The 26,046-nt window shown below is 46.8% G+C and overlaps 1 protein-coding gene across 2 annotated transcripts in view; it reads right to left on the bottom strand.

Annotated features, from left to right (window-relative positions):
* sema3b (sema domain, immunoglobulin domain (Ig), short basic domain, secreted, (semaphorin) 3B) overlaps positions 1-26,046 on the bottom strand; it is a 68,236-nt gene that overhangs the window by 31,876 nt on the left and 10,314 nt on the right. Inside the window, exon 1 of one of the 2 annotated variants that reach the window (XM_064298190.1) lies at positions 10,070-10,561. The exons of the other annotated variant lie outside the window; for it this stretch is intronic. The gene's annotated coding sequence lies outside the window, so the exon portion shown is untranslated. Of the gene's footprint in view, positions 1-10,069; positions 10,562-26,046 lie in introns of those variants that run through there. 2 annotated transcript variants of the gene reach the window in all.

The following is a 26,046-nucleotide window of genomic DNA, read 5'->3' as shown; positions in this document are numbered from 1 at the left end:
CGAGGGGAGCGGTGGGTTCAAAAACAAGTCGTCACCTGCGTAATCCATTGAGATCCACGTAAAACTGCAAATGCCAATAGCCAATCAGAACCCAGAATTCAGCTCTCCATAAAACCGTGCTGGCTTTGCCCAGAGGGCTGGAAGGCTGATTACAGAAGGCAACGGTCCATTTTACACAAACCCTCATGGCCCGTACAGCCTTGGGGGAGAAATGGAGGAACCAGAGTGACCAAATAAAGCGCCGCTTATTCTTTTCCACTGTCCGAACGGCGCGTTTGGGAGATCCACGCCGTGGGGAGCAGCGTGCGGGTCACGCAGGGAAGACGAAAAGCAAACCGGAACCCACAAAGCATCTGGTGGGGAGCCGGCAGGGGCGTCCGATGCCCACATCCTCTAACCAGCAGCCTCCGCTGCAGAGAGGAGGGCGACAGGAGGATTAGCTGCAGACGCTCCTCTCGGGGCACGGGAAAAACAATGTGCACACGTCAGCGCTTCACAAAGGCAAACACACAGGCTGGATTCCAGGACAGAGAAAGGAATCCTGGTAATGTCATCAGAAAATGAGGTGCTGGCATTGCCGCTAGTGTTGGTGTTAGATGTGTACACGGCAAAATGTCCACTGTTAATTCAAATCTAACACAGTACATGTGAGTCCAACTGGGACCATATGTACACTGTAAGAGTTGATTTAACACTGAACATTTTGCTGTGGGTCTGGATGTTGGGGGAGTAGGAGTTGGGGACCACATTATGAGTGAAGCAGTAAACCAAGGGGAATGCAGTTTTTGGGCAAGTGGGAGTAGCTGGTGTAGACGTCCTGTTACGTCAGTGTCAAAACGTATGGTCTATGAATACAATACCATGAAGCATGAAATGAGCCAAGTTATTTTAAAAAAGTGAGTTGACATGAAATATGCCTCAAAGATGTTTCATAATATTGTCACAATAAATCAGGATCCTACCCGCTGAGCAATGAGGGGACTGTAACATCTCACACTTAAAGGAATACTGAGGTTTTCTGAGACATGCAGCTCTTAAAAATGACCCACACCTTGGAGAACAACACCCTGGCTTTTACTAATGTAACTACACACAATAATCAGCAATGGGTCCTGTAATTAAACATAGTAATCAGTATACGGGCCATTAAGCCATTAACTACACACAATAAGACCACCCAGTTTCCTTCATAACCAAGAGGAAGGACTTGGAACATCCTTTGAAACCTCAGCAACACCATAACTACCCATCACAACCCACAGCATGCCAGCTTCATGTGAGTTTGATTAGGCTCATGTGTCGATGCTGGGACTGTTTTCCAGTGAGCCTAAAATTCTGCTGGAGTTATTTACCGGTTTAAGCCCATGATGTGAGTTCTGTATTAGATTCTGAGAACACTATGAGATTCCAGCTTCAGTGGAAAGACCCTTGGGGAATAGTCAAAGAGAAGGCTTAAAATCGGAATCTAACTGGGATAATTAAAGCTAGAACGTGCACGCTAAATTAATGTGCACGGAACCATGAAGAGATTAACAAATCGGACTGATTAAAACCTACTGGACTGTCTGTCATGTTTTATTTGTATTTTAGTTGGAATTTAAATTGCATTTAATTATTCATATGTTACTGTTGTTTTATCACTTTCAGTTTTGTTTAATCATTTTTATCAGACAGTATCATTGATCTCTTTCATTAAATTATTTTATCTTTAAAACTGCAAAATAAATAGCTATTCAAGTCTGATGTTTCATTTTGTAGTCATGTGGCAATCATTTGCTCATGTCATGAAAAACTTTGTGCAGCACCAAAAAATTTAATTCACACAAACGGAAATTATTTTCTTTTCCCTTTTAGTCACGTGGGGTTTTGAACCAACTTTATTAGTTGTTGAGATATAAGATGTTTACAGCACATAGAGCTGAATAGCAACTTTCAATACAAGTAAAATTGCTAAAAGATTGACATTCACGGTTTTTATATTTTATTAAAATTTTACTGGAGGTGAGGACATAGGGAGATTTGTTGAGACTCAGGATGGTGTAGCATACCGCTGAGCTACAACAGACCATTTATACACGCCATAAAACAAGAGAATTCAATGCTGTAAAGATTTTTTGTCTCCAGTGAGGGGGTAAACCTCACAGGTTATAGTTATGAAGCATTGATTATGCCATATGTACAATCACACAGTAATATGACTGGCTTACAGGAAGACTTGACACACATTGTTGCAAGGAAGTCACTCTAAAACGCACCCACTGTGGACTTCCCCTGAAAACAAATTGAAACCATGTATATTTCCTAATTTAACACTCCCTGTTCAACACTTGTATAAACAGACCTTTATAGTCCCCTAATGGAGAGGCTCACAAAGCCAACCTTGTTAGCTTGAGCTGATACTGAAAGAAGCTTTTACTGCAACAAGCACTGCATATTCACAAAGCCATGCTTTCTTTTCTTCTTACCCTAAAGAAAGGTATATTAGTCTATTACGTAATATAATGACATTAACAGTACCCATGGTAAGCCTCAATGCAGGATATACATAGCCACACAAGAGTCTCATGGTATATTGACCTCTAGCAAGGCGTACTGTACACATTCATGCATCACCGGACCTACTGCAGTGTTTATAAGCCATGGGCAATAACGTGATCAGTGAGAGGCCTCTTCCATCAAGAGCACATGGACATCCTTCCCATAAGGAGCACGTGGCACTCCTGCCATTGGTCACTGCAATGATGCTAACGGCGCATAGCGCCATGGGTGGGCGTGTCTAAATGAGTGGGTGTTGCCTTGTGGGCAGCGAAGGAAGGAGAGTGGCCATGCTATGGGTTACAAGAGAGGAGAAAGGGAAAGGTCCAAGTGTTAGGAGGGAGAGCACATGCAAACATATAATAAAGGACTCTCTGAAAATGAGCTGACACAGAAAGCAGATGACAATTATGGCTTTCATTGCTGACAGTCAAATTGAAGCCAAAGAAGCAAAAAAGAGGTGTTGTAGGTGTCAAGCCTAACAACAATTCTCAAAACAACAAAACACTCAACAAAAATAGCAAAAATAGGCAGAACACGCACGTTCACAAGCACATAGGCTCAGGTACACACATCCACCAGCTGACCTGAAGTAGAACCACCAGGTTAAACTGAATGGTTTAAAGATCAGACCGCAATAGAAGACAGAACAAAGCTGCTGGCTAAGCCTTCTAGAATGTCAGATGTCTATGGAATCATTCAGAGGTTCCAGAAGAATGCTGTCTGGAATTTACTTTATTGTCCAGTCTCTGCCTCAGTGACACAGCTCCCCCCCCCCCACACACACATTTTGCCTGTCTACAGAATGCTGTGCTGCCCACCTCCTTCATAACAATTCATGGCATTCTTCTTTGTTGATTCTTGCCTTTCTTCCGCGTCTTTGCTGGTTGACTGCCCCTTAAACTGACTGGAAGTACCCTCTGAGCACCCGAAAGCTCCAGGGCATGTCGATAGATGCATCTGAGCATGACTCTGCCCTGTGCTCAGTGTGAGGTCAGATGTAGTGATTGGCACTGTATTGTGTTACTGGGGAGCCCAAGGGTTTAGTCTTGCTGCATTGGGGCAGGGGTCCCAGAGATGTTCCACAATGGGGAACAGTCTGCTACTATAAACAATCACCTGAGATTCCTCATCACACCTCCTGTGACCCTAAATCCAGACACATACGGAGACAAGATCACTTAATCCCCCTGCTAATAGTTAGGGCAGCATAGAGCAGAACAAACTAACTGTGACAGAGAACTTTCCATTTCATATTAAAAGTAAAAGAATTCTCAAAAACACAGTGTACCTACAGTGATGCACGTAAATGTCATATTCTATTACGTGCAACGTGTCTTACTAAGAATACAGGCCTTAAAACTCCTCTCCAAATAGTTGCATGTGAATTGGCAAGTAGTTCCATGCACATAGTGTACTGATGAGCATTAGCTAATTCAAAAGGACATCTAAGAGCCATTAGACACAATAATTAATGACTTTTCTATGCCAGGCAATGCAGTGAAAAATCTGGGCCAGACTGACATGTACAGATCACAACTTTTCCTCTGTGACTTTTTTCTTATTTCCTTCATCTCTATGCACTGCAGTTGAAGCTACTCAGGCTTGATCACATCAATAAGAGAGGTTAAAAAGTATTTACACAGTGCAAACTGGAGCAACAGCAGCCAGGTTTATCATTCACCAGTGAGGCCACTGTGAGAATCACCCTGTGGAGGAATGGTACGAGTTTAATGGGGGGGGGGGGGGGTTGAGATGACTATTTTAACCCAACCCCCACTTTTTCCCTCACAGGTGTGTCAGATGGGCAGATAAGAAGACTGTGTGGTGTCTAAATCTGAGAGTTCCCACCATGCGATGGCCGATTGTATGATTGCACCCACCCCGAGGGTGTTTATCTTTGCCCCAAACACGAGACAAGGATAGACTGCATCAGTTTGACAGGCGGGTCGTCACGGGTCCCCGAGGGCCCTGTTTCACCAAACCGATGGCCCCCAACTTACCCATTCTCTCATTCTCTGCATGTTTGGGATGGAGGAATGAGTCAAAAAAGCGTAGGAAAGCCTTCCTCCTTTGTGTGAGTGAGTGGCGTATGCATGTAAAGCACAGGCTTATTTTGGGGGTGGCTGATCATAACATGAATGTGATACATTTTGCTACATTGGGGCTTTGGTGTGAGCTACATTTCTTCTTAAAGATCATTAGAGGTCACCATTAAGGCTCAATTGTCGGGAAAGGAAATCAATCAGTGACATAAACTGGCTTCCAAAGGTTGTGTGTTGCAGTTTATTTGGTCCACAGTCACACTTCTTCAATCATCAGTCAGTTCCCAGAGAGTGACACCAATTGTAGTAAGTGATTCATTGGATAATTAAATGCTGCTCTGGGGGGAGGGGGACACTTTTGCTTTGGCCCGGTCGTCACGCGGTTCACAGGTCGCCTGCGCCCTTCACTCAGCCAGCGACACAAATCATCTCGCTCTCCATTCTTATCCCCTTAAGGAAGCGCTCCGGCCTCGTGTAAGAACAAATCCAAACACACCGGCCTGCCCCAACACATCTCCAGGTTATCTGTCAACTCCCCCTCCCCCCAGGCACTCCCCCTCCACCCTTCGCTCCTCGAACCTCGTAATCCGACCAGCAATTGCATTCCAAGGACAGGCAATCAATCGCGGCGCCCCGCTCACACTCCCTCTTTTTAATCACCCAGGGAGCGCTTGTTGCGATGGCTGCTCCTGCCCCACCTTCCTCCCGTGGTTAATGAGCCAAGCCCGGGCAGGGGCGTGGCAGGCGCGAAACAAACACGCAGCGCTGGACACAAAGGCACCCTCTGTTTGTCTACGGCCGCCACAAGTCAACACTCTTTTCACACATCCTAATCAAGCACCCCTCTCCAGAAAGAAAAGCCTCTGTGCAAGAGCCCTCATTTACAAACAGCACAAGGCTTACCTGTAATATTATTTATCTCAGCAGATAACAAAGGACAACCAAACAGAGGTACTACCAGCTGTGGGCTTTAAGTATCAGGAGCACAGGTGCTGGGGCACGCCCAAGCTCTCTCTCTCTCTCTTTCTGTATTACTCTAAGGCACCCTTTCTGGAATATGGTCCTGAGGGCTTTAGCAGAGAATGGGCACGCTGTGTGGCTTCCCTGTAAGTACATACACTGCACAAACTTACTTTTACTTACATTTCATATCACTCTAAGAAAAGGACCCTAGTCAGGGCTCAACATTTAGATTCTAAAGATCACCAGTTACCAGTAAAACATGGTTATTAAGATCGCACTGTTAGCACCCCTCTCTCAGGCTGCTTGCCCCCTACCCTCCATTGCTCTCCTCAACGCCCCTCTTTCACACCAGCTGCCCCCCTAGATTCCAGACATGCTGCCCAAGGCTCCACTCTCACACCCTCACGCCACCTGCGCCCATCCTCTACACATGCTCCCCAACGTCCCCCTCACACCCCACATGCCCCCCACCTTCTGCATGTGCTAGCCTACTCAATACCCTTTTCTCACATATTCTGCTTTCTACTCTCCACATACCCTATTTAATTGCCTGTGATTTTCTACCTCCAATCTATTATCCTTACCCTTCACCAGCAGAATCAGATGTCTCCATTTAGAGCCACATTTTTATCATTAGATTCACTTGAAAGAGAAATATGTCTATCTCTATAGAAATTATTTATTGCCAAGTAATTATTTGCTTAGAAAAATCCAAGTCTAATTCCAAGTAAAAACAAATCAAGTCAAACAAACACATATGTGCACATAATGAGATTGTATGCTGTGTACAAAAAGCCTCATCATAGAACAGAAATTCTATTTAATTCCCATTGTTCTCTCTCATTTAGGTGACACTAATATTCCAGCTCACAACTACCCAACACATTGGACCTGGTTCAGCCTCCACTTAGGGGTTCACCTTCTCTCCGGATCTGTTACCCTTGGCCGTGACAGGGAGATAAGCACCCTGCAGCCTGCGCTCGTGTGGGGTTTTATCACAAGAAAAACCAAATTAGAAACGAAGCAGGGCCCGCACCCCACCCTCCCCCCCGCCCCTCGTCCCGCCCCCGCCCCCGCCCCCACCCCCACCGGGAGCGGCACAATTAACAGGCTTTGCGGGCTGAGCCTCTCAGCCGGCTAAAGCCATCTCTTCACTGAAGAGGGTACGCCAGGCAGAGCACCCATCCCAAACGGGGCCTGATTACCTTTGGCAGGGATTCCAGAGGCACAGGAGCCAGTGGAGGAGAGGAGGGCGGAGAATGGGGAGAGGAAATGGGGTGTCGGCAAGCATCTGGGGAACAGCAGCGAGCGGTGCGGAGCGCGGGGGGGAGCAAGGAAGGCCATGCTCTCCTCTGGCTTTTTAGGAGAGGGAGGGGCACCTGAGCACCTTTGCAAAAAGCCTCATTTAGACGACTCCCTACAGCCAAGAGCTGCTTAAACAAGACCGCATGTCGTAGACCCAGAGTGTAATTTTATGCTGTACTGACTGCAGCAGTGAACAAACGTGGTGGTGCACTTCAGTAGAGAATGAATCAATCAGCATTACACAAGCCCAAATCTCAAAGCCCAAAGACCCAGAGCCAGCTTTATCTGCTCAGTAATCCAGGAAATTCTGGCAGGGATTTGCATGTTAAGGTACGGCTGATGGATTGTAGGTAATGTGTAACAGGGGGAGGTTTTCTTCCACAGAGTGAGACTTGCTGAATAGGATTTTTTGGCTTGCCTGGAGTGTGAATACAATACACGTTACCCTCTGAAACATTTAGGGATGGTCCTCTTGGACAGGTCATACACTCAGCATCCAGGTGCTGCAGCTGCGGTGACATGAGCTGGATGAGAGACTGCGCAACTCTTCGCAGCTCCACTCAAATCAGCCTCAGGCACCAACCCAAGAACTGCAGAGCAACTCACAACAGCAAGAAAGTCTGAAGGCCACAATCCGAAGCCCTGTTATTCAATGCAGCGGGGTGTGAGGGCCAGAGCTCGAACCCACAATCCCGCTGGTCGCTCCACCAGCGCTATGACAGGTGGAATGTGCTCACTAGTGCATTACCAGGGCCCCCGTTTTGTTATCTCTGTGGTGCATACCGCAGATGCCAAATCCATTTCCACTAAGCCTGAAAAGCCTGGTAAGCACACCCCCTGGGAAGGGGGGGGGGGAGCTTTTGCCCCCATCCTGTTGGTAGCCTCAGTAATTTCATTTCCATTCTAGTTCAACCCCCCCAACCCCTCAGCCAACCCCCCCCCACTCCAAGTTCAAGGTGATGCCGACCCCCCAGTTCACAGAGACAGTGACCTGACATCCCCCCAGCATGCGGTATAAATGCACAATTACGGCAGCTCCACCCCCACCCTCTGCACTGGCTTCCTAGGCTGTGATGGACAGCCCTGTGCATTATGAAAAAGAGGAAGAAGTAGGAATAATTAAAGCAAGGCGCTGAATGTGTCCATAGCGACCGGGGGAGCTGTCGCAGTCATATCCAGCCTGCCAGGGTGCTTTCATTTCTCAGGCCCGGGATTATAAATCTATGTCAGCGTAATTCAGCGTCGCACATGAAGTGCCACAGCCTTCCAATCCAACACACCGGCTCTTACTGCGATAGGACAGAGCAAAAATCTCCTGTGCCATCAGTATTAGGCCCCCATGAAAGCATTTGGCCCATGTTTAATTCATTTGGTATTATAAAAGTCAAGTTGGCTGCATACTCTCACTCTCTTAGAAATATGAACCACTGATTTGTAATAGTATGCCCTTTTTTCAGTTGGTTCGTCATCTTGTTTTGGAATCCTCCTATTCTCTTGAATTTAACATAATGGTTAAATTATGTTTTCAGGAAATAGTTTGTCCATTATCAGAAGCAAAGGCTAGCGTTCAAAGTTTAACTGCACATTATACTTAAAAGCACATGTGTACTGAGCCCAAATTCCTCTGACCCCGTAATTCAAAAATGAAAACATTCATATAGAAAGGTTTAGACACGGAGATAAAGTAATTGCTATGAGGATACGTGAAGTAACACTCATTATGTAACTCATAATTTGATTTAGGTTCTCTGTCCACAGCAACATCAACATCTACAGGAAAGAGTACTACACAGATGACATACTGCAGAGAGAACATGAGAAAACCAAGACTGCACACACATACACACACGGACGCATGCACACGCACACACACACACACACACAAATGCACACACATGTGCGCATTCGCCCACACACCCACACACACACACAGACACACACTTACTTCAATGTGTTTGCTGAGGACAAGAGAAAGCAATTGCGAATTTTGATTTAGCTGAGCCACTCAAAAAATGCAGTGGAGTCCTTGAATTATAAAAAATGGACTCCTCTCTTCAGCGGCCTCTACAGACCCATTATACATAAAGTATACTGGAGAGGCTGATTTACACTGGCAGCAACACTCTTAAACTACAACACATCCAGCAATGATCATGTTTCTTTATTCAGATTCAAATAGATCAATATAATGAGCAAATGTGTGTATACTGTACCAAATATCAGTAGCATTACATGTGCTCTCCTTTTACTGGGCAACCATGACTTCTATCATTTTTTTCAATTGCCTAGGAAAAAAACTAAAATACCCATGAAATGTTTATGATGACATCCTTTTGCTTTTTGCACGACAGAGAAAGAGGCTTCTTTTCTCTTTTTTCCCCTGCAGCTATCGCACAGGCAATATTTCAGAAGCGTAACAGCTCCGATTAAATATTTCAAACAAAGATGACTGACATCGCTCGCTGAGGAAGGCTTCTTCCTCCAGTCAGATGTGAAACATTGCCACTAAACCCAGGGTATATAGACACTAGGTCTCGCCAGATCTCCCCGCCCGTGGCCATGCGAGCACTAAACTTGTTTTTATACGGCTTTTCACACAGGCCACTTGAATGATAGATGAGACGCATGAGCTGGAAAGCATTGCGGTAGAACTGGGGAACATTTGGAGAAGTGTTAAGGGCCAATAAATTTCATGACCGACAGTTAGGGATTACCACTGCGTTTAAAGCAGAGATGATTTTAAGTAAGTGAGGCAACTTCAAAATGTATAATTGGCAGTGTAAACTATAAAAGATTTAGGAGAAGGATTTAGACTAAAAAATATGAATCAAACATATTATATTGGACTTCTGAAAATCTTACAAAATCTGTTTTCCTCCAGTACTACAGAACTACAGCAGTATCACAGAAAGGATTAACCTTGAAGGAACAAAATAAATAGGTTATGGCCTAAGGGCCAGAGAAATTCACAAAGCAACCAATTCACACTCAGAAAGCCCAGACCAAAGCATTCAGAACCAGAGAACCAGCACTTTCTCTACTCTGACAAGGCTTTTGCCCCATATCAGCTCCAGAGTAGCCCACTCACAGCCAGGGAATCCTGCAGCTATGTGGGAAACTGCAACGATAACATCCCTCCGCTCACACACACACACACACACACACTTCCACGCACCCTCGTGCAGAAGAGAAGAGACAGAAGAGCAGTCCCGCTCCCTCACCTCTGTACTCTGTCCCTGTGTCTTCAGCTCTCCGCCGCCCTGTTTCCGACAGGTGCCATGGTCCGCTCCCCGAGAGCTCTGAGCGTTCACGGTCAGCAGCTGCAGCTGAGCCTCTCCTCTCGTCACGGGAGGGAGCAGAGATAAGGATCAGACCACAGCAGGCAGGCGGGTCTGACAGTAGAACTCCCCTGTGTGCGTGTGACTCCCAAGTTCCCCAATTCCAGGTCTTTTTGTGATGGGATACCAGTGTCCTTCTCACTCTCACTCTTTCTCTGTCTCTCTGTCCAGGTACTGTTCTTTTGCCGGGCAGGGGAAAGAACAAGGTTTCAGATGTGGGATAGCTTACTGAAGCAGCTTTTCAATCCCAGCAACTCACTCACTCACTCTTTGCTACCCACTCTCTCTCTCTCTGTTTCGCTTTCTCTCTCTCTTTCTCTCTCTCTCTCTCTCTCTCTCCCTCTCTCTCTCTATCTTTCTCTCTCTCTCTCTCAAGCTGCTCAGTGCTTTCCCTCCCTCCCTCCCTCTCTTCCTCCTCCCTCTCCCAGCCCCTCCCTCCACAGTGGTAGGCTACAATTGGTAGACTGTCCAGAGGTGACTCTCTCTCCGTCTCAGTTTCTCTCACTCTCTCTATCACTTCAATCTGACCCTAGTGAGTCAGTCATATCTCCCTTGTTGCCCATCTGTGAGGGGGGGGGTACACTGCATTTTTTCCGTCCATTTCAGACTGACGTCTGCCGCAAAGTGTGATCGAGTCAGAGGAGAGACGCGGAGAGTCCCCACCCCTTCGCCTCCTCTCCCCCTGCCCCGTCCTGTCAGAGCTCACCTTGAGTTCCTGCTGCAATGAATGATTTACCATGCGCTTCGTTTTCACACAGGGAGGGGCCCGCGGCCGTCCCAACGGTGCCCAGGCACGGGGGCGTGGCTTGCCCTAACCGAGCGCATTGCGGCCAGCGGAGACGGGGGGGGACTGATATTCGGGGCGGACAGGCAGGCGTCCCACAGGCGTCCCACAGGCGCCTTCCATGTTTCCCATGACTGGAGGAGCGAAATCCCGCCGTCCCGTCCCTCATAACCCCAGATAGCGCTGCCGCTTCCACGCTGGCGAGCTCCCCTCGACAGCATTTAACAACCTCCTCACTGCTAACAGCTTCACCTCTCACCTCCGGGACACGTCTGCGTCTTTTGTTCTTTGCACTTGCTGAGTCGGGGCAGATGCCCACGTGAGCAGGTGTCTGTGTTTACAGCCGCTGACTGACTCCTGGCACAGACCTCGGTGAGGGGGGGACCATGCACGGCTGGGGACTTCATCCAGGGGTTGCCATGGGAAAGCAGTGCCCTTCTCCCAAATGCGCACATTTACGTATGTGAGTGTGTTTGTTTGAGAGTGTGTGGGTGTGTGTGTGTGTGAGAGAGAGAGAGTGTGTGTGTGTGTGTGTGTGTGTGTGTGTGCATGTGTATCTTGCCGGCTCACACACCAGTGTAATTTTAATTCAAATCAGGTGATAAAGGGCATCCAGTCTACCATAAGCCTGCACCTTGGTGTGTTTACAGCACAAACATGGCCACTCAGTAATATCTTCCGCTTCACCTTCTCACATTATACCACCCCAAAGGTGTGACACTGAAGAAGAACTCTAAATAACACTGAAAGTGTCTTTCCCTCAACCACAGTTTCCCTACAAATTATATTTCCTACCTAACCATATCTGTTCTAAAAGACTAATAATCACTTTGCCATGTTGTGCTAGTACCATTAGATTCATTTGGAACAAACGGCTGAAAACAGTAAAGTCTACAAAATAGATACACTCACATGCTCAAGAGGGCCACACATACTGGGAAGCTCTCACCTGTTTAGCATGAGTGCAGGTCAGCCCATTCTAGGTCATTCATTATACATGGGACCTTCTTATTAGAGCCTGCCACATCCTGGACAAAGCTTTAAAATGAACCCTCAGACCATAAAGCACCACCTCTGAGCACACACACACACACACACAGATTGACAGACAGAAAGAGAGAGAGAGAGAGAGGGAGAGAGAGAGAGACCACTAGGTGTCCCTTCGTCTATACTTCCTGTAATTCCTGACATTGTCTCATTGTGTTGTTTCGGTCTGCTGTCTGCAGTAGCTTTTAATTGTGATTTATTGAGTCAGAAAGCCATTCTGCCTATAAGCGAGTGCCGCGAGACAAACACAGCACAGCAGTGAAAACAACTGCAGCCCCACACCACGGAGCCAAAGTGTGTAGGTAACGGTCCAAATGTTGAGCGCTGTCACGGCCGATTGGAATATCAACCGACGCTCCCCTCCTACACACCCAGGCCATAAAACGAAACCTTGGACAGCTGAATGAATGTTTTCTTCAGTCTATCAAAGTGAATAACAGAAGCACATTCCATAAGCAAAATAAATGATAATACAAGCTTTTCTTCCTGCACCCCCGGTGTCAATGGGGAGCAGGAGGGGACTGCCTTCCCTTTATTTCCTGCTTGTAATGAAGGGGGAAAAGATGCCTGGAGAAAAGTGGGGAGCACAGTAAAAGGCCTCTAAACACTTCCCCAGCGTGAGAGAGGGGGACAATCCTCCGGTGAATGGGCCACAGAGACCGGGCCACAGTGGCCACCAATCACAGCGCAGGGACCAGCTGAGCAGCTTTCAAAGAGAAGCCTTTCTCCCCGGCACTGAATCACTGCTCCTTCACTCTCAGCTACACGACTGCAGGACTCCTAAATGTCCCCCTCCGCCCCAGCCACCTCCAGCCCCCTCCTCCCAGCCCCCCAGCCCCTCAACCCCCTACCCCACTGCCCTTTGTCAACTTACTATTTGTCAAGGTCTGCTTTTTAAAAGCCCTTTCCACCCCTGCCCCCTCTCTCACGTTGTGAACACAAATTTCTCCAACAGACCTCTCCCTCAACTCTCACGCCCAATCGCTTACACAAACACATACACATACACCGATACATATGCACACCCACAGAAACACTTGCACACCTAGTCATTCACAGTCCCACACACTAATGCAGAAACAGTTTTCCCCTCTATCTACCTTGCTCTACTTTGCTATCTCTCTCACACACACACACACATATACACACAGAGACACACACACAGCAGCACGCAGATAAACAGTGCCACACCTGTACGTGCTAGCTGCATTTGAGAGGCAGGAGACTTCAGTGGGTTTGCCTGTAACTCTTTGTGTCCTATTGTGCGGTTTCTCCCAGAGGAGGCTGAATGGGCCTGCTGCCTAAGTGGAGAGTGAGGCCCTCTGGATCAGATTCACTAAGCTGTGCAACAGAAGCTCAGTAACTCCACACCGGCGCTTTTTCCACCTTCTTTGTTTCAGGAAGAGATTTCAGCGAGCTTCGTCAGTGCTGGAATATAACTTAAGGGGGTCTAAATACTGAAATTATCCAGATGGAGTAACTGCGTGCTGAACAAATATGAGCAAGAATTCCAAACATGAGTTCCTGAGAGCACCCTACAAATAAAGCTAGCGAGCATGCTATCGTCTGGCTCCGGATCCTATTAAACATTGATCTCAGTAGTACCTATTAATCTACCTCATTACTAACTAAACAAACAGTCACGCATAGTCTGAACTCTGAGTTCCTGAACACACCATCTCCCCGTTCCCTAATCATGCACGGCCAGCTCAGACTCTGTACGCTATGTGACTACAGAGCCAATGCAGCCTGCTCCTCTTAAACCAGGGTTTTACCACCCTGGTCTCAGAGAATGGTAGGGTGTGCTGGTTTTCATTATTACTCAGCAATTATTGACTGATTAAAGATGCTGATGTCACAATCAACTCACCTCATCTGGTTTCTTGAGTCTGAATTAGGTACAGATTCCTAGGCGAAAATGAAATTCAGCAGACTCTGTGCCACTCCATGGATCATAAATCAGGACTGGCAATTTTAACAGAAAGAAAAATACAAAGGCAAAGGTGAAAGAAACAGGGAGAGAGGGGATAAAATGGAGAAATTATGAGTAGGTACACAGAACAAGACAATGCCCAACACAGATTGCAGAGGCAATTAATGAGAGCTTTCAGGGTGGCTGTGTGGGTAATGGGGTTGAGGGTGGGAGGGGGTTACTGAATACACCTGTCTTGGCTGTTGTCAACAGTCCCCCAAGCCCTAAAGGGCCTCTCCCTGAAACATCTGTGTTCATCAGTGTCTGGGCATGGGCATGTGTGTGTGTGTGCGTGCGTGGCTTGTGAGCATGTGTGTGCGTGCATGCGTGTGTGTGTGTTGTCTCTGCTGAAATACACACACACCTGTGTAATACGTCATAGTGATGCTCCATCTATATGGCATCTATATGACGTATCTATATGGCAGTGTGTATCTATACGGCATCCCAGAACATTTTACTTGTATACTATAGGCGGACACTTCATCTGTGAGCCTGTGAACAGTATTCCTGCAGTGCAGTAAAGCAAAGTTATTCAGCTAAATAATTAATACGCTCTTTATCAGCGTTTTTATAGCACAGTCTTGGGACCCACATCTGTGCTGGTTTTTGTCACAGCCAATATCTTGATCAATTAAGGTTGTTGAAAGCGTTCACACACGATTTTCTACTTTCACTTACTGAAGTGTAATGCAGGTTTGGCTTGCTGAATCCATTTTCACAAATACTTTAGTTTCAGTAAACAGGTGACCACACGTTCAGTAATTATGACCCCAATGATTTCACCTGTCAGTTTTTAGCTGGATTAATTAAAAATTGTTTGGTTAAATACCATATGGTTAATATTTTCCTATCAATTTTTAAAAGTAGAGCAATGGATTTTTGAAATATATCTTTTGCTAATTTTAGAACAAATTAAACATAACTACTGAAAACAAATCAATCCTGAAACCTCCACTGAGTTTCTGCCCCACCCAGCATCACTGACAGATCGCAATGCCCGGCACAGGGGAATACACTGCATGAGTCTACAGTACTGTGAACACGACTGTTCATGTATAATACATACAAAATGTATGTATACCTCGAGAGGAGCTGCATATAGTCCTGCATATAAAAATTGCCAGTTCAGCGCTCATCCCTACTGAAAAAGTGCTTCTCTCAACAAAAAATGTGCTTGCCTCCTTTCTTACCCTGAACTAAGTTACCCTGAGTCACTTTAACGACTTTTTCTTTTTCACTTCAAAGACGACCCCACATTGTTCCATTACATGCGCTCAAACCAAGAACACATGGCTCAGCAAAGAAATTCCAAATGGAAAAGTGTGTGTCAAGGATCTTCGAGTAAATGATTTCTGCATGTTGTTGGGATGCTTGCATATTTATTTATTTATTTATTTCTGTGGATCAGTGCACTCCTGCACCCTGCAACTGGCTACAGAGGCAGAACGTGTCTCATTATGGTGCACATTCCAAAACCAATACCTGTTGTGGCCATATTGACTCAAAATATTGCTTTTTTATTGCTTTGGCAGGAATGTAACCATGCATCTGGGCACTGATGGAGTTAGTGCCCTTTTTCTGTCCTGTGGCCAATACAGGGTCCTCTAATGATGTCTTACCTCCCTCTAACACACACACACACACATACACACACTGCTGAACACAGGACCTGAGAATCAGAAGCTGCTGGCATTTGGTCTTTGTGTCAGCCATGGCTCAGATTGCTCTTTAAAAAAACTAAACTTTCTTGTGGCAGGACAGAAAGTTCCTTGTACTGCAGAGTAGAAAACTGAGCTTTGTTCCTGGGGGTTGTACAGTCTAATAGGCCAATTTTCTTGGGTGGGTGGGCGGGGGCATCTATTCAGTTCATAAGTCATTCAGGACGGAGGATTATCACACCATGATTGAAAAATCCATACACTTCTTGTTTCTTTTCTCTTTCTCTTTCTCTCTCTCCCTCCTTCCCTCTCTCTTGGTCCAACTCTCAGAAGCTTCTCACTGCCATCCCACACGTTAGGCCCATTCTCTGGGCTAAAAGGCTAAGGGCTACATTCTCACAGGGGAAGAGAGTATAGTGCTGAGATGAGCTGACAACAGTATTCTGCCCTGCTGCAGTGAAGCTTTCCCTGATTACATGTTACACTGCTGTGCAACTGGAGGTGACACTGACAGACTCAGAGTTCCCTTCTATCAAAGCTTCAAGGGAGGAACCTTCAGCTGCCCCAGATCTGATGAATCATATCATGTGTATACAGTACCCTACCTCCCCCCATAGTCGGCGCATAGCGTGAAATAGTTAACTTAATAACCTCTGAGCGGAATGAGAATAACAGTGCCATTGAGCCTGTCCTTAAGCAGGTTATTTTCAGAACCCTGCCATTTGGTCTCTATAGTGAGTGTCATGGTTAAAAAGTGCAAGCTTGTTGCTGCTGATAACGTTTCTGGTTCCTCTTAAATTGGACCTCATGCATGTGATTACACACAAAGTAGGCAATGTGAATTTACTTCCATTTTTTTTTCCTGTGTTGGTCGTGCTTTTCTTATTTTCTTTAAACCGGAGATGCAGCTCAGCTTGCCTGTCCGGCCCGCTTTGTGGGAGCTTCCGCCCGGCTGACCCCTGTTGCCTCGCGCCCCTGACCAGCTGCTTGGTCCCGGGGGTCATAAATCCCTTATGAACACAAAACGCGGGCCTGTTTTCACATGCAGAGATAAGCAGGAGGGCCTTCATCCCTGCGTCCTCACACAGCCGTGGGAAATGGGCTTGCGTGGCTACGTTTGGCCTTACTGTGTGTAAAATCTTGCCTCTCCAACACAACCGATGTGGTGGTGAGAATGTCAAGGCGCTAAATTGAAAGTTGGCTGTTGTTTATCGCCCATAGAGGTGAGAGGAGTTAAACTCGTTGCGAAAGGGAAATGCTTCTGTAAAGCTCGTAACTAAGAACATGGTCTTTAAAATAATTATTAGTTATCATTATACTGTTCATTTGTTGCTTTGTGTGTGTACATGCATTTGCAAATGTGTATGTGTGGATGTCTGAGTAAGTGTGTGTGTGTGTGTGTGTGTGTGTGTGTGCGAGGGAGAGGACTGAGAGAGAGTGAGAGAGAGAAAGAGGGAGAGAGTGTGTGTGAGAGAGAGAGCAAAAAATAGAGAAAGATGCTTCACTCTGTTAACAGGCTGTCCCACACAAGGTCTGAAAAGCTGACGCCTCTGAGGATATGTTTCACAACGTCACTTATCAGTGTTGTTATGCCCTTGAAGAGCAATTTAACAAGACTTTCTGCATAAATCACAGCCTAACCTTCCAGAGAAAGAAGCGCGCACAGACAGAGAGGCAACGGGACATTTCATAAGAAGGAGAATAAGGAGAGAAAGGATGTGCGTGTGCAGCATACCGCAGCACACGCAAGGACAGAGGGGGAAAAAGGGCCCAAGCACATACAGACGAGCGGCAGACAGTTATAAATGAGGAGGCAAATGAATGGGAACACTTGAGAGGGATGGGAGCGCTACGGTACCTGATGAAGATGAGGGAGTTTCCAGCGTGTGCCCTTGGTGGAGCAGAGCTGGGCTGGGCTGGGCTGGGCTGGGCTGGGCCTGGGGGGGTTATATAAGTGTAGCATCCGTGGGGATGAAAGCAGTCAGAATGATTTATTTCTGTTTAATTGCACACGCTAATGCCGCTGTATGTCCCAGCCAAGAGCCGACCACTTCCTGCCCTGCTGCTCGCGTTTCAAAGCCTCTCAGATCCTGGCCACAGCTTTAAGCAGAAAAATATACACGCTGTAAAATTAAACACCTGCTGGGGGGTCACATGGTCACATGGGAGCTAGACAAAAAAATAACAGTCGTGCCTTTTAAGGAAAATGTCAGCGAGGTATTTGGGAATAAAAGCACTTAGTGGTTTCTGATGATTTTCAATGGGACCTCACCAGCTTTGCTGCATTTTCAGCTTCACTGAGAATTTCCATACACCTCAAAACCCCTCAAACGAGCAAACAAATGGGTTTTCTTTGGAGCCTTAAAGGCAAACGCATTCGCAGTCAAAGACAAAGGAGCGGGTCCCCTCCAGTAGCACATTAAATCAAGATTGGGTTAACCACTGCTTAAGGGCCAGGGGTCAGCAGAGATTAACCATGTGAGACTGACAGACATCTGACGCTAGTCCCTCTGTGTCACTTCAGCATGTGCTCTGAGGGAATCACACACACGTCAAGGAGCGCAACTGAGAAAGAGCAACAGAGACAGACCAATTCAAAGGGAAAATGGGCCAGCTAATCTCCGTTCAGCATCTCCCACTCTCCCCACTCATTCCCGAAATACTTGAATCAGTCACGTCTCTGACAATTCTTTTATTACAGCTAGCTAGCCTGAATAAAAGTGGCTGGTGTGACTCAGGCGATGTGATCTTTTTTGCAGATCTGATAAATATAAATTCACTTTTGTGTCCTAATATCACTGATACCGCAGGCCTCGTTTTGAATACACACACAGTTCAAAATCTTTAAGACTTTCACAGTCACAGTGAGAGTGTAAAAGTAAAAGTGGATCCATGAATAGGGGTACTGTTTGAACTTGATGCAAGAGAATGACACACAATGACATCACTACTCCAGTCACACAATGCTCATCCTACAGTGGTCCTACAGTAGAGGATCCCATTGTTTCCCTGGCCTGGGCTACGTGCGCCTCTCCGGACATGACGAGGTGGGGGAACCTCCAGCCCAGAGGGGTTTGGAGTTTAGTCTGTGGTGAAATGGGGGTATGCAAGCGAACTTAGGACAACTATCATTCTCACCAGATCCACTATGGTTTAAAATGAATTCCAGCACTGGTCTCAATATTTCTAACCTCACCCCCTCATGGAGTCTGTCTTTACCTAAACACCTGGTGATACAGATGTGGGGTTCAGTTTCCCTTTCAGCATTGAAGATAAAAGCGGCCTTGACTTCAAAAAGGAGAGTCTGAAAAACAATCGTAGACCATAGGCACAGGACACCCTCTGACTCTTGACCCCGTACCCCGTATGAGGGAGGGAATGCCTGAGGAGGCGCAAACATGACACCATGTGGTCCTCACTGTTCCTGTGCCTTCTCTCCATACCTTTTTCTGCTAGTCTCGCTCTTCACTTTCTCTCTCTCTCATTCTCTCACAATCTCTCACTCTCTCTCTCTCGTAGGTTCGTATACCCCTTTCTTCTCTCTCCTTTGATCCACATACTTAATTTGTTCCAGAGCCAGGAATTGCTCCACAGTATCGTGTCATTTCCTCAAAGTGAAAGCCAGCAGGAAGCCCACCATTCTTGTTTCATTATTTACTTGCTTCAGGTGCATTTAATTCAGGCTAATGCGCATCACCTACTTCCATTATCAGAGGGAAAGCTTTTCTCTTGGTTACCCCTGTGCCTCAGTCACAGTCTCCTCCTTTGACATTTCTGCCCGCTGTGCCTTCCAGGCTTAGATGTTCTGATCTGAGATCAGCTTCCTGGTATAGCCTTGCGCCCCCCCCCCCCCCTCCCCCAAAAGACTCAGCCCCCTCTAGTCCATTTGTGAAATAAATAAATTAGATACATTTTATTTTTTCATGGTGCACAATTATGCCAAATCTTCTGTCTAAGAAAGGCCTATCGGACTTTTGGACTACACACGTGAGCATTAGATTGTGAGTCTCGTGTCTGATGTGTGCCACTTGCGATCTGTGTCTGTGCCCTTAAACAGTACCAGGCCCTGTACTGATAGTCTGCTATCATCAGGTGCACTTTATTGTTTACTGATAAATTCAGGCGCTGTACTTTTGCCTGAGGGATTCACCGCATGTATGTTCATTCAACAGCAGTCTGCCCATAACTGCCTGGTCTAGACGTTAAACACTGAGAAGACGTGAAGAGACGTATCTGCTTCCACATCTTCATCTCATAGGCCATGTCCCCTGATACTGAGCAGATGTCCTCTTTAGCCAATAACAAATAATGCAAGCCAAAGGTCTAATCTGGACCAATCAGCAGCTCTCGCAGCGAAGTCAGATGCTGTGACAGAAGGACTTCTGGCGAGGCAAGTAATTACACTGCTGGTGAAGATTGAACACCTGGCTGCCGTCCTCATCCGAGCAGCATTCCACTGCAGAACGCCCATCCGTTGAGCCAATGAAAGAGGCAGGAGAGAGAGCGAGTGCTTCCCCCGGCCTGCCAAAAGTATCTGCAGCAGATGGGCCGGCAAGGTGAGACTAATGACGACTGAAGTGAAGTATGATTCGTCTTCATATCCACCGTCGCGTTCTCTGCTCCTCCCTCCCTCCGTTAGCCCTGCTGAGGGAGGGGGGCGGCACGCGTGCGATCAGGAGCCTGTGCCTTCCGGAGGTGGACGGTGCCCAGCTCAGCGTCAGTGTGAAGGAGTGTGACTCTGGTCCCATGTCTCTCATTGTTAAAGCAGATGTGCAGCGCAGCTGGATCTGCCATTAACATGGGGAGCAGTGTGTGTACGTGTGCGCTTTGCCAAGCTGTTAAGCTCGCTAGTTAAGCTTGCATCTGTCCATATCGTGGATGCCACTGCGTGAACTCCGGTGGTGTGTAGGTAAACACAGTCCAGTGCTTTGAATATAATACACACTTCAGAATCAAACATTAAATTTTGATTCTGAAGACTTCACAATGATGGTGGTGATGATGATGATGATGATTATTATTATTATTATTATTATTATTATTATTATTATACATTAGAATCTGCTTTGTGAATTGGCGGTGTTAGTACTGCTCTAGTACTGTAACTTTGGTAATCCAATTTCAACTTGCATTCCCTGACACATAAAGGCTTTAACCAAGGAAGAATGTCAACACAGTCAGAAAGTAACAGGGCCTGTGTGATGAGTCTCAGTTTTTGTTATTACCATGTGACTTTGGGGACATACATAAAACAGGAGACACAAAGTGCATGAAGAGCAAAACCAGCCCTGTTACTGTTAGTTATCTAGCCAAGGCATATGCACCAGGGGACTGCAGGACTGACAGTAAAGCAAATACTTGTGTACATGATGAGTTTCCAGCTCATCCCCATTTGTTCCTAGAAGTGCTTGATACATGCTGATACATGGTGTCTGTAGGGTATGAACTAGGCTGACAAATGAGCTAGCTAACAAATAAATAAATAAATCCTGACACCAGGGAGAGGATAACAAGCTGCCCGCTCAACTCAGTCCAGCAGCCTCTCACAGCAAGCAATGTAATCCTGGCATTATCCCACTTCTGCTCTACACTGTAGTATGTACGTGTCTGCACATGCTTGTGTGTGCGCTCCTGCATATATTTGCATGAATGTGTGTTTTCTAGTACTTCCTTTCTAGAAAGTCTTCACACTTAATGTCATGTTAGTGGAAATATATAAGTATACTGTACTTCTAGTACTTCTCGCAGCACTATTGCTGACCATTATTGGCTATTTACATATGTCACACTTTTTAGAAGAGAACACCTGCTAACTAATTTCAGCTAGTTTCACAATGTAATGTATGTCTTTTTGGGGTGCACTTTTGCTTTGTCCCCAAAAAGGTGCAGAAATTGTGCTAGTTCAACTCCTTTTCCTGTTACTGCCCACCACTGAGAGCCACAACTGCATTAACTCACTTTTCCTTTCTGACAATGTGGAAATCTTCCTCCTCCACCTCACCCATGACAGGACTGATTCCTCCTTCTGTTCAGGATTCCCAAGCCAGACTCTCCCACCCATACCTCACACTCGCTTTGGCTCCACTTTAACTCTCCCCTCTCCTCTCTGTGAATAGGAAGATAATGATTATTACATGCCTTGACTTAGTGAAACATGCAAACACAAAATGTTGGAGTTAAACAGCAACCATATCTGGGAATGTGTGTAACGTGTCACTGATTAGAATATGGCCCAGGTCCCATTATTCCATAATCCTCAGGAGATCCAGAATGTGCATTAGCACCCTCTTTTATTCTCGCTTGGCACACTACAGCACAAGGTCCCCGTGGTAAATGGGGTGAACGAGGTGGGCCGGTCTCTGCTATTCAAGTCCTCCGGTGAGTCTCTCATCTCCCTCCCAAAGCAAACATCCGCGTGAGGTTGTTTTTCTTTCTTCCCTTTCTCCCAACACACTCTTTTCTCTTCCTCTATCTTTCCGAGTTCTGCCCCGTTTCTTGCCCTCTGCAAACAAGCGCCCCGTCTTCGCCTTCCTTTTCTCATTTCGGTCAAAAAAAGTTTTTCTTTCTCTTCTGGGGTTTCCTGGCTTTTCGGCGCTTCGGCAGCTCAGTGGCTGTGCAGTGAACCACAGCGGCTAACAATATATCAAATTAGCGGCGAAGAGCAGCCACCGCACCTGCCGGGCTGCGTGAGAGAGCCCCGGTGCGGCTCTTTCTGCCGGGAGAGGGAACGCGCTCTGTGTGGCCCACGCGGGCCCTTTTGTCTTTGCCGTAGTGGAACGGCAGCCGCAGGCTCATTTTTAACCTGTTCAGACTGTGCAGCCCAGCATCCAGGCACCGCAGCAATGCGGAGTGTTCTGCGGCACTGGGTCCCACTGGAGAGGCTGTACCTCTGCACACAACCCAAGAGCTGAAGCGCTCAAAACAAGTGTAATTCAGAGCATGGTCAAAATCTGATGGTTTCAAAAAATGGTCAGCACATACTTTATTGTGTTCTTTTTTCATAGTGCTACAAATCAAACCCCCCAAAATGAATATTAAATATTCAAAATAAACTCTTTTCCTGCACACATTGAATATGACCCCTGCTTTTATTAAGTCAATATTTCAGTGCAAACCTTTGTCAACACATTACACATACATGCAGAGGTCATCTTTTATGTATGAGCACACCTCCAGCCTCAACGGTGTTTACGTAACGTCTTGACAAATTTCTATGAACCGCAATTGCATAATAAAAGCTGAGATCATAAAAAGAACGTGTGCAGGAATAACACGCTTATTTTCAATATCTTCACTTTTTTCAGTACCAGCGGTGGTTATGACATCACCCCGTGGGGACGTATAATTGGCTGGAGCATCACCCAGGGAGGGATTCCCTGCCCCCTTTAGCAGCCAGTCTGAAACATGTGACCTGCCTGCGCCAGCTGCACCACCAGCCCAGGCCTCTGGCACTGCAGCAGACAGTTGGCTGACTGCTGAGTGAAAAGAAGTGGTGACTGGCAAACCGCATTTTGGAGAACATGCATGCCAGCGTGTGGGACTGCAGAACTGATGGGGGATGTCACGGTGATCAAAGCCATCAATTATGACTTAATATTCCAAAACCGGGGGGATAAAAAGGAATAAAGGCACACACTGCAACATTTAACAATGTAATATAAAAACCACTGGAGCTTAATGAACACAGTGGGGTTGGTGCCAACCTCTGTTAAAGTCAGAGAGGACGCAAGGCCTCGGCGGACCAGAGTGGAAGGGGCCTTGCAGGGCAGCGCTAACACCCCTGTGCTGTACGACCTGATCGCTGGCAGGCTGGGGACGGTTTAGCAGGCAGTGCTTTAGCGGGCTCCACAGCTGTGGGGACCCGCTAAAACAAAACACAGCTCTTGTTACCAAATCCTCCCGCCTCTGAAAGATTACAGCCATGCTTGGCAAGTCCCTGAGGGGGAAAATGTGGAATATTCACTGTCTCCTCAGCTATGACCCAGCACTACTTAATGAGAGAGAGAAAAACAGAGGGAGGTAGAGGAAGACGGTCATTTTTTTTGTTTTATTTGTCACTTAACTGCCCTCCTTTGCCAGTTCCACGTGGAGCTCTGTGTGGCATTGGCTCCCGATCTTAACGCAAATAACATGCCTTTCTCCTTGCTTTGGTTAGCAGCACAGGAATTCTACACGGTTTTACACAGCTATTCCTTCATTTACTCCTCTGTCCAGCATTAATCAGTTGAATTCTGTCTCATAATCCCAGACCTATCTGTGTTTAGTAAACAGAATTTGCAGAACTCCTTGGACAGAAAATGAGCGACTGAGTTCCATGAGTTCGGCATTTTGACAAAACTTCCTGAGTCAGCTCTGCCACAGACGCCCTGCAGCCTCCATCTGGCGCGGAGCAGACGGCTTCAGTCCAGATATGACAGCTGTTCCAGTGTGAACAGAGCGCAGGATACCCGAAGAATGGGAATTAAACACAGCATTTGTGACCTTTCACCTCTGACACGTAGACTTCTGCCGGCCTCTGACTATGGAAAAACAACTCCGGTGTTCCTCACTAGCCATGGTGGAAGTTTGTGCCCTGGGAACTACCAACATGCTGGGACTGGAAAACATATAGCCAGAGGGTGTGTCAATGATCAGTGCTCATGGCTTACAGTGTATCCCGTAGAATCGAGGAATCAGGGGAGCATACTTATTGCTGAGCGATTCATTCACAGAGAATCTGCTTGTAGCCCCGTCCCCCCATCCCCCCGTCCCTCCCTCCCTCCCTCCCTCCCACAGACTTCCGTCTCAGTCAGTTTTTCCATTGAAAGAGCCCACAGCTCACCTGGGCAAGTGAGGGCCTGCATGACGGACAGGCGGACATGATAGTGTTTACCTGAGCGGCAGAGCGGGGAAAAGTTGGCACGAGGGCTGTTGGCAACTACCCTGCATGCGCTTGTGTCAACACACCTAAAGCATTGCCCACTCACAGTGCCACTTAGTAGTGCCACTGACATAACCAGTTATATTGCATATTGCCAGGTATTTATGTTACCTTTGTGGATAGTATGATATGTTAATGTAATCTCACTTCCTCAAGTAATTTTAAGAGGGCTATTTTTACTCTTGAATACAATTGAATTAAAATAGCAATACTTATAGCTACTCTACTCACCTAAGACAAACATATACATACAAACACACATGCAAGTACAGGATGCTGCATTCAAATAGTAAAAATGACGTGATTATCATTTTGAACATACACATACAGTGCCTCCTCACAAACAAGGCGCAGGGTTAACCACTTCCTATGCGGGCATACCCCACCAGAATGTACCCTTTAAAAGGGCTGTCCCCTGAGGTGTGAGGTCAAAGGTCATGACACACTTACATGAAAAACAGCTGCTACGTGTACTTGTGCTAACGTGTTAAAGCAACTAGCCCCCCTGAAACCTCAGCCTCTGATGTTTACACTGTTAACAAACTGGCTGCACAGCTTGAAGACTGTAATTTAAATTGTGTTATCAGAGGTGGGGGATTTCTATCTCTCTTTCATCACCATTCTTCTTCTTCATTCCTCCCTCTTCCATTGCCTCTTTCTCCTGTTCCTTCTCACAATCCTTCAAATCCCTCCAGTTGCACCCCAACACACACATAGGCTTTTTACCTCTTACGCTGTACAGAAGCCCTGCTGGAGAAAGAGGGCGAGAGATGGTGAGATAGAGAGAGAAAGAAAGTAAGAGAACAAGCCTGAGGCTCCAGCAGTGATCCCTCTTCCTGCCCTTCCCGAGGCTTCCCAAAGCTGCGCGGCTCTCAGAAAGCTGTAATTAAGCCCCAGCGGCCTAACTATACCTGCATTCCCACATTCAGGCCCTGCAGCACGCACGCACACACACACACACACACGCACGCGCACACACACACACACACACACACACACATACCCACACACACACATACACGCACACACACACGCGCACGCACACACACACACACACACACACATACCCACACACACACATACACGCACCCACACCCACACACACACACACCCATCACCCGCACGCACATACACACACACACACACACACACACACACACACGCACGCACACACACACACCCCCACCACACACACACACACACACACACACACACACACACACACACACACACACACACACACACACACACACACACACACACACACACACACCACACACACACACACACATACCCACACACACACATACACGCACCACACCCACACACACACACACCCATCACGCACACACACAAACACACACACACACACACACACCACACACACACACACACACACACACACCGCACACACACACACACATACCCACACACCATACACGCACCCACACCCACACACACACACCATACACGCAC

Source organism: Anguilla rostrata, chromosome 11 (assembly GCF_018555375.3).
Source record: "Anguilla rostrata isolate EN2019 chromosome 11, ASM1855537v3, whole genome shotgun sequence".
Lineage (NCBI taxonomy): Eukaryota > Metazoa > Chordata > Actinopteri > Anguilliformes > Anguillidae > Anguilla > Anguilla rostrata.
This window is presented reverse-complemented; position numbering and strand designations above follow the sequence as displayed.